This window comes from Elephantulus edwardii, unplaced genomic scaffold, assembly GCF_000299155.1.
Source record: "Elephantulus edwardii isolate Elephantulus edwardi_28Jun2011 unplaced genomic scaffold, EleEdw1.0 scaffold00009, whole genome shotgun sequence".
Classification (NCBI taxonomy): domain Eukaryota; kingdom Metazoa; phylum Chordata; class Mammalia; order Macroscelidea; family Macroscelididae; genus Elephantulus; species Elephantulus edwardii.
Window position 1 is genome coordinate 32,686,871 of NW_006399759.1, and position 8,106 is coordinate 32,694,976.

Consider the following 8,106-nt stretch of genomic DNA (forward strand, 5'->3'; position numbering starts at 1 on the left):
ATTTAACTCTATGGATCACAATAAACTTTACTTATCATTTCAAAGAATGAAAATTCCAAAACACTTTGTTGTCCTCACGTGAAAATTGTACATACACTAAGAAGCAGGCATTTGAACAGAACAAAGTGCTAATGCATGGTTTTAAATCAGGAAAGGTTGGTGTTCTTTCACCATTCTATGTTAAGCAGATAATAAAAGAAGGTGGACTATATTAAGAAGACAATGACATTATTATAGAAGGAACACCTAATGATAGACGACAACACATCCTTGCTGGATAAAAACAAAGAAGACATGAATCACTTACTACTGAGGATCAAAGATTATATAGCTTTCAGTCTGAATTATACCTCAACACAAGGAAAACAAAAGTCATCAGACCTGGACAGATAATCAGCATTGTGATAAAGTAAAGAACAATTGAATTTATCATGGATTTAATTTTATAGGTATCCACAATACAATCTTGGTACCAGCAGCCAGGAAAATAAAAGGTGCATTGCCATGGGAAAGTCTGCTGTTAGGGACCTCTCCAAAGTACTGAAGAGCAATGGTGTCTCTCTGGAAACTAAGGTACATTTGATACAGGCCATAGTCTTCGCAATCACTTGTTATGCGTCAGAGAGTTGGACAATGACCAAGGAGGATAGAAGGAGAATTGATGCCTTTGAGCCATGGTGCTGGAGAAGAGTATTGAGGATACCATGGACTGCTAGGAAAACAAACAGATTTGTCCTGGAAAGGGTTAAACCAGGTGGCTCCTTGGAGGCAAGGATTCTGAGGCTCCATCTAACGTACTTTGGACATGTTGTGAGGAGAGACCGCTCCTTGGAGAAGGACATCATGCTTGGTAGGGTGGAGGGACAGAGCAGGAGAGGAAGGCCCTCTCAGTGACTGGGGTAATCGGGATGGGTGTGTCAGAAGCAATGAGATTGGCACAGGACAGAGCGGAGTTTAGGGCTGTTGTACATAGGGTCGCTATGAGTTGCAAGCGACTCGACGGCACATAACAACAACAACAACAACATGCACAATAAATGTTTATGGAAATAGTCATTAAAAATGAACAATATAATGCATTGAAAAAAAATCTACTGATAACAACCTCTGTAAGGTGTCAGAAAGCAAAGATGTCACTTCAGAGTCTAATGTGTATGTAATGTAAGCCCTGTTTTATTTAATCACCTCAAATGCATGTGAAATTTGGGCATCAAATAAGAAAAAATGAAGAACTAGTTCCTTTAAACTGTGATAGAGTTGAAAAACATTGGATATACCATGGACTGCCAGAAGAGCAAACAAACCTGTCTTGGTAGAAACACAGCCAGAATGTTCCTTAAAGGTGAGGAGGAAGGGACTTTGTGTCATATTCTCCATTGGACCAGTCCTGAAGAAAGACATCACGTTTTATAAAGTAGAGGACAAATTTAAAAAGAATACTCTTCTCAAGTACATAGGTTTTCAAAGGCCTGTCATTTCAGAAGTGGATGGCCAATCCTTTTTCCAAGTTATTGCTGTAGTTAAGTGCAGTCGAGCCACTTGTGACCCATCATGACCCTATGGATGACAGCTCTGAACCTATCCTGAACTCTATCCTGAGCCAATATTATTTTCACACAACTACTCTCATTATCTCAGTCACTGAAGTCAATCCATCTCATTCAGGGTTTTCCGCTCACGTGCTGTTCTTTCGCCTTTCCAAGCATGATGCTTCTCCCTAAGGACTGGTCCCAATCCTTGCCTCCAAGAAGCAGCGGGGTTTCACCCTCTCTGGATGAATCTGTGTGTCCTCCTAACAGTCCATGATATATTCAATATTTTTATCCAGGACCACAACTCAAAGCCATCAATTCTTCTGCTATCATCCTCAATCAACAGTCCACTATGCATAGCAAGTAAAAACACCATGGCCCGAATCAGACACAATTTAGTGTCTAGACTGATATTGTTGCTCTTCAGTAGTCGGGAGGGGTCTATGACAGCAGATTTTCCCAATGCAATTACTCTTTTGATTTCCTGGTTGTTGGTACCAAGAGTGTTGATTGTGAAGGCAAGCAAGCTGAAGCTGTTAATAATGGAATTTCTTCACCGTCTATCATGATGCTGCTTATTGGCCCAGTGGTGAGAATCTTGGTTGGTTTTGGTGGGGGGTTTTTGGTGTTTGGTGGGTTTTTGTTTGTTTGTTTGTTTTGTTTTATGTTGGGCTTCAATTCATATTGAAGACTATAGTCCTTGACCTTCTAGAGAAAATATCTCAGATCCTCCTCAGTTTCAGAAAGCAAGCTTGTGTCATATGCATAACTTAGATTGTTGATGAGACTTCCTCCAATCCTGATGGCACATTCCTCTTCACAGAGCCCAGCCTCCTAGATGATCTGTTCTGTATATAGATTGAAAAGCAGCTTTAGAACAATTGGCAGCACCATGAAAGATGGAGATGAGATTGAGCTTATTAACAATTTCAGCTTACATGGTTCCACAATCAGGAAATCAAAAGACAAATTGCACTGGGAAATTCTGCTGTCAAAAATCTTTCCAAAGTGTTAGAGAGTAATGATGTCAGTTTAAGGATTAAGGTGCACCTGATCCAGGCCATGATTTTTGCAATTACTTGCAATGCACCAGAGAGGTGGGTAATGGCAAAAGATAATAGAAGAATTGATGCCTTAATTTATGATGTTGGAGAAGAGTATGGTGTTGGAGAAGAGTATTGAAGAAACCATGGACTGCCAAGAGAACAGGTCTGTATTGGAGAAGGTAAAAGCACGGTGCCACTTTGAGCAAGGATTTTGAAGCTCTGTCTCACATACTTTGGGCACATGGCCAAGGTGCCAGTCCTTGGAGAAGGACATCATACTTGAAAGGGTGGAGGGACAGTGTAGGAGAAGACTCAGGATAAGATGGATTGATTGATACAGAAAGTAGGGTAATGGGGTTAGATGTCCCGTTGTCAGTGACTCTGGTTCATAACAGGGCAGGCTTCAGAGCTATTGTGCACAGGGGTGCTATGAGTTGCAGGTAACTCCATGGCACATAACAACAACAACAACAGCTTCCAAATAGATTGACAAAGTATGTGCAAAAATGGGCTTAATCACTGAAGCAACTGAGTTTGATGATGGCACAGGACTTACCATTGCTGTGCTCTGTTATACATAAGTTACTTTGAGTCAGAACTGACTTAACAAAATCTAACAATAACATCACCAATTGCATTTTGAGTCTCTTTAATTTCAATCAGGAGTATCTGGCGTTTCCTTTTCAACCACATAATGACACATACGCTTACACTATTTAAATGTATTCGTATTTTACAGCTTAAAACTACTATTTTTTTTTCTATTGGTTTCTTCGATCCTCTTAATCACATTGTAAAGATATCATTGTTACTGTTATTTCCTTTTGATTGATGAGGAAATAAAGGTTCTGAGGTTAAATAGTTTTCTGAAGTTTACACGGAAAATGTTGTTTGTTGTTGTTAAGTGCCATTGAGTTGCTGGCGACTCATAGCTACCCTATGAAGGAGAGTCCTCAATGCTTGGGTGTCTCTCATCCTCTCTTCAGGTTCATAGGGTTTCTGGAGGCAAGCTACTACAGAAGTGGATGTCTCTCCTCCTTCCAAGCTTGTTTTAATCAGGGAGCTCCACCCCACTCTCTCCGCATTGGGTAACCAGCCATTAACGCATTTGACACAACAGTGTCACAGTGTTCAGCCTCACAGCAACAAGTTACTGCTGTAGGGCAATAAGGAGACACAAGTGGGAGGAGTCCCAAATCCTACTTATTTCCCAAAATAGTCTACTTCCATTATACTTTAGAAACAAAGATTACGCAAGGTATTATTTTCAGTTTTAATATCTAGAGGTTTTGGGTGCTGATTCTCCTTGGCAAATGAATGACTTGAAGCATATTCTCTCTCTAAATCTATTTATATATTTGGTATGTAAACCCAGGGTGGGGAGAAATTGTTGACCCTTGTTTTTAGGAACCACCTAGCTCAATATTCTAAATAAATTGTTGAGCAATAATACCATACAATTACTTCTAAGAGATAATAGAGCAAAAAGAACATGGATTTTCACATGAAATATGGATAGTTAAGGACTGTATGCTGAGCAGATAATTCAAGGAAATAGATTATATGAAGAAGAATGTGGCATTAGAGGAAGATTCACAACAACCCGTACTATACAAATAACACAAGCTTGCTTGCTGAAAGTGATGAAGACTTGAAACACTTGCTGCAGAAGGTGAAAGACAATAGCATTCAATATGTATTAGATATCAACATCAAGACAGCAAAAAACTTCATCATTGGACTAATAGTCAACATTGTGTTAGACAAAGAAAATTTTAAAATGATCAATGATTTAATTTTGTTTGGATTCACAATCAACACTTGAGGTGACAGCATTCAAGAACTCTAAAGAAATGTTCAATTGAGAAAAATCTGTCAAGGATCTCTCCAAAGTCCTAAAAAAGCATGGATGCCAGTTTACAAAGTAAGGTGTGCCTAATCTAAACCATATTCCCTCCCCGCCCCTCCCGGTTACTTCTTACACATCTGAAAGTTGGACAATGACTAAGGATGACAGAAGAAGAATAAATGTCTTTAAGTTATAATGGTGGAGAATTGTACTGAATATCTGACTGTCAAAAAAATAAACAGGTATGTCTTAGAGTAAGTGCAACCAGAGTGCTTCTTGAAGGCAAGGATGATGAAATTTCCTTTCACATGTTCTGGGCATGTTGTTGGAAGATGCTATTCCAAAGGCATATTATGCTTGGAAAGGTGGATAATCAATGATATAGAAGAATATTTTCTACTAACAGGTTGATACAGTGACTTCGGAAGCAGTCCCAAGAGTTTTGAGAAAGAAAGCTAAAGGATGAACAGGTTTCAGATTTGTTATTCATGGGGGTCTCCATGAATTGGGCCAACTCGATGGCACCTAATATCCTCAACATCAGCCTCCTGTAGTCAAAACTTGCTTAGGCTCGAGTGTTTCTTCAAGCCTTGAGCTTGTTTAATAAAGTTGCTCTTCCTTCAGAAGTCCGAGCTGGACTGGAGTTGTGTGCTGGGCCTCAGAAAATCCATAACTGGATTGGTTGAGATCTGTGAGGGAATGCTGTTCTTTTAGGTTCCTTTGAGGTGATGTGAAGGAAGGAAGAGACTAGTAGGCACTTCCGCCTGTCTCACCAGAAAGCTACTTAAGTTACTGTGCAAATGAAGTAGAATTTCAAAGGGCATAATAGATATCAAGGAGAAAACTTATGGAGGCTGTGAAAGCCCAGATGCCATGTATGCCAAATTGTTATCTTCTGATAGGCATGAATTCATGGTAAAAAGAGAACATGCACTAACATCAGGAACAATAAAAGCCATGTTGAGCGACCCAGGTCAGTTTGCTGAAAATGAAACCAATGAGGTCAATTTTATAGAGATCCATTCACATGTGCTTTCAAAAGTTTGCACCTACCAGGTTCATTACAGTAACAGTGGCACTGAGATTCATTCCCGAGTTTTCAATTTTACCTGAAATGGCACTGAAAATGCTGATAGCTGCGAACTTTTTAGATTGTTAAATAAAGAAATTATAAAAAAATTGTTAATATTTTTCAGTATTTAAAATCTATAGTTTATTTAATATTGTTTTTTTCATATAGCATGTTGCCTAAACGCAGGTGAACTATAAAGTTCATTGCAAATCAGATTGTCTCCTGGTTCTTTTTTCCATAGCAATCAGAGGTAAAATTTGTTTGCTGCATCAAACCAATTAAGGACATTTTCACAAACCGAGAAACAGATATGCCAATTTGTAGGTGGTTTTGCCTTATCTTCTGGATGTGACTTTAGAAATTAAAGAAATGATGAAATTTAGGTATAAATAAACACATTCTACAGGTAAATAATGGGGCTAAGTATTTCTAGTTTTCCTAAGTAATGTGATCCTGCTAGCATTATTAGTTACGCAAACAATTGCATTATAAATATAACTTAGCCAAAACATTGATTTTTTTTAACTCCTAAAGATAAGGTTTGAAATTTCTTATGTCTTTTGATAAACTGCATTATTGTTTAAGTGCATCTTGTCTTTTGTTTATTGCTGCAATTTAAGACCTTTGTTTTTAAAGTGATTTTGAGTGGTCAATAAGTAAACTGCATTACTTTAGTTTCTTGTGAATTACGTATTTTGATGTACAAAATACTGTACTGTAATTGACTATAAAGCTTCCTTTCACAAATATTTTTACAAAACCCCTTGTTGTGATTATAACATTTGTAATTATTTCAATATTATAAGGCCCACAGTGAACTCCATATCTTAAAACCTAAAGTTTTCTGAACTTTTGTAGTCTTCATTCAAATGAAATTTTAGAAAGAATGAAAAATTTGGAGAAGTACAGTAAAAATGATAATGCACCTTGGATAGTATATGAATTATCTCCAATTAAAGAAAATATGACTTGTTAAAAATTATAGCTATGATCTATGGATGTTCTGAAATAAAACTTGTAAGAAAGTATAAAAAAAAAACCCCAAAACCCAAAACCACCAACCAACCAAACAAACAACTTGCTTAAGCTCAAGGCTAACAAGGTGCGGCATTTAAAGGCCACAAGTTGGTGAAATGGCACAGCAGAAATTGGAGTTCATTGCAACAAAATCATGTACATAAAATACTTTCATCCCTGGGAAGGATTTAGAACATGATTACCTTTTTGTAGTTCTACTTTTCTTTATTAATTCCTTCAAATTTCTTCTTGTACTGGACAATGATCTGAGATTATTGATAATGACTAGAGATCAGAAAACCAGGGTTTTGCTTCCTGGCTTTGTAATTTACTAGGAGTGATCCCTGTTGTTATACTGCATAAGGTGTTAAGCTGCTAACTGGAAGATCTGAAGTTCAAACTCACTAATCACTCCACAGAAGATGATAAATCTCTCCCTATTAATCACTCCACAGAAGAGGATAAATCTCTCCCCATACAGATTTATAGCCTTGGAAATGGAGGTTCATTCTGAGACAGAATAGAATCAATGACAGTAGGTTTCTGTGGTATTGTCTAAACCTTTGAGTCTGTGCATTGTTTTCTTCATCTTTAAATTGAAGTCAATAAAATTCTCCATGGAAAGCAATTAGTATTACTTTTTCTTTCTCCTCCACCTTCCCTTCCTTTTATCATAAATAACTGCACGGATTTTTATGTGATGCTTAAAATACCCTTGCATTTAACTTTGATAGTTTTGAAATATAAGAAGAGTTCCTTGCACATATTTGGTGCCCTAAAATATTAATTCATCCTTTATGAATTAATAAATGACTGCTTGTACTTGATAAAGCATTTTCACTTATATTCAGAGAGGTAGGCTTTTTAAGTGATAGGGTATATATGTCTAGCATTTAAGTCTACATCTATTATAAATGATGAGCTAGGCACTCTCATTATGCACAATGCAGGGATATTCCGAGGTCTTTCTCAGCTTGCTATGTGTATCAGTCTTAAAATATGATATTAAGCCTTCATCCAGACAAAGAAAGGGTCTTTTCAGGCCGAAATTAAAGACCATAAGAAAAGGGGTCTTTAATATAGATCAAAGTTCTTGATAGTGAATGACCAAAGTTATGCTGAGAAATACAGTTGGATAGTGCTTAAAGTTGATTTCAAAGTCAGTCAACTAACGGCAGATTTCAGCTTTGCTTCTTCACACTTATTTTCACTGCTGCACTGGGGCACAGAGGGATGAGGGAAGCAGAGAAGACCTATCTATTGCTAGCAGAGTGTACGTGCCCCAGAATGTGAGCCGGTAGCTTGCACCTGCTCTTCTCAGCCAACTCTATGCCTTCTGAAAATATGATTTTTAAAAGTTTAATATTTTGTGTTAAGCCTTATCTCTAAACACAAACCACTTTATCTAGTGGTTGACCAAATAAACAGTAATCTATTATGTTGCTGGATTAAAGACCAGGGAGGAGGGAGAAAAACAAACAAAGCCTAGCTGTGTGGCTTGTTACTATGGAAGCTTCCTAAGTGATTGTCGAGGCTAGTTCTGACTGTATTTAATTTTAGACTTATATTATGTTCACAACCATCCATATA

The 8,106-nt window shown here is 37.5% G+C and overlaps 1 pseudogene; it reads left to right on the forward strand.

Annotated features, from left to right (window-relative positions):
- Positions 1-5,243: 5,243 nt before the first annotated feature.
- Positions 5,244-5,586, forward strand: LOC102872746 (annotated as a pseudogene).
- The last annotated feature ends 2,520 nt before the right edge of the window (positions 5,587-8,106 follow it).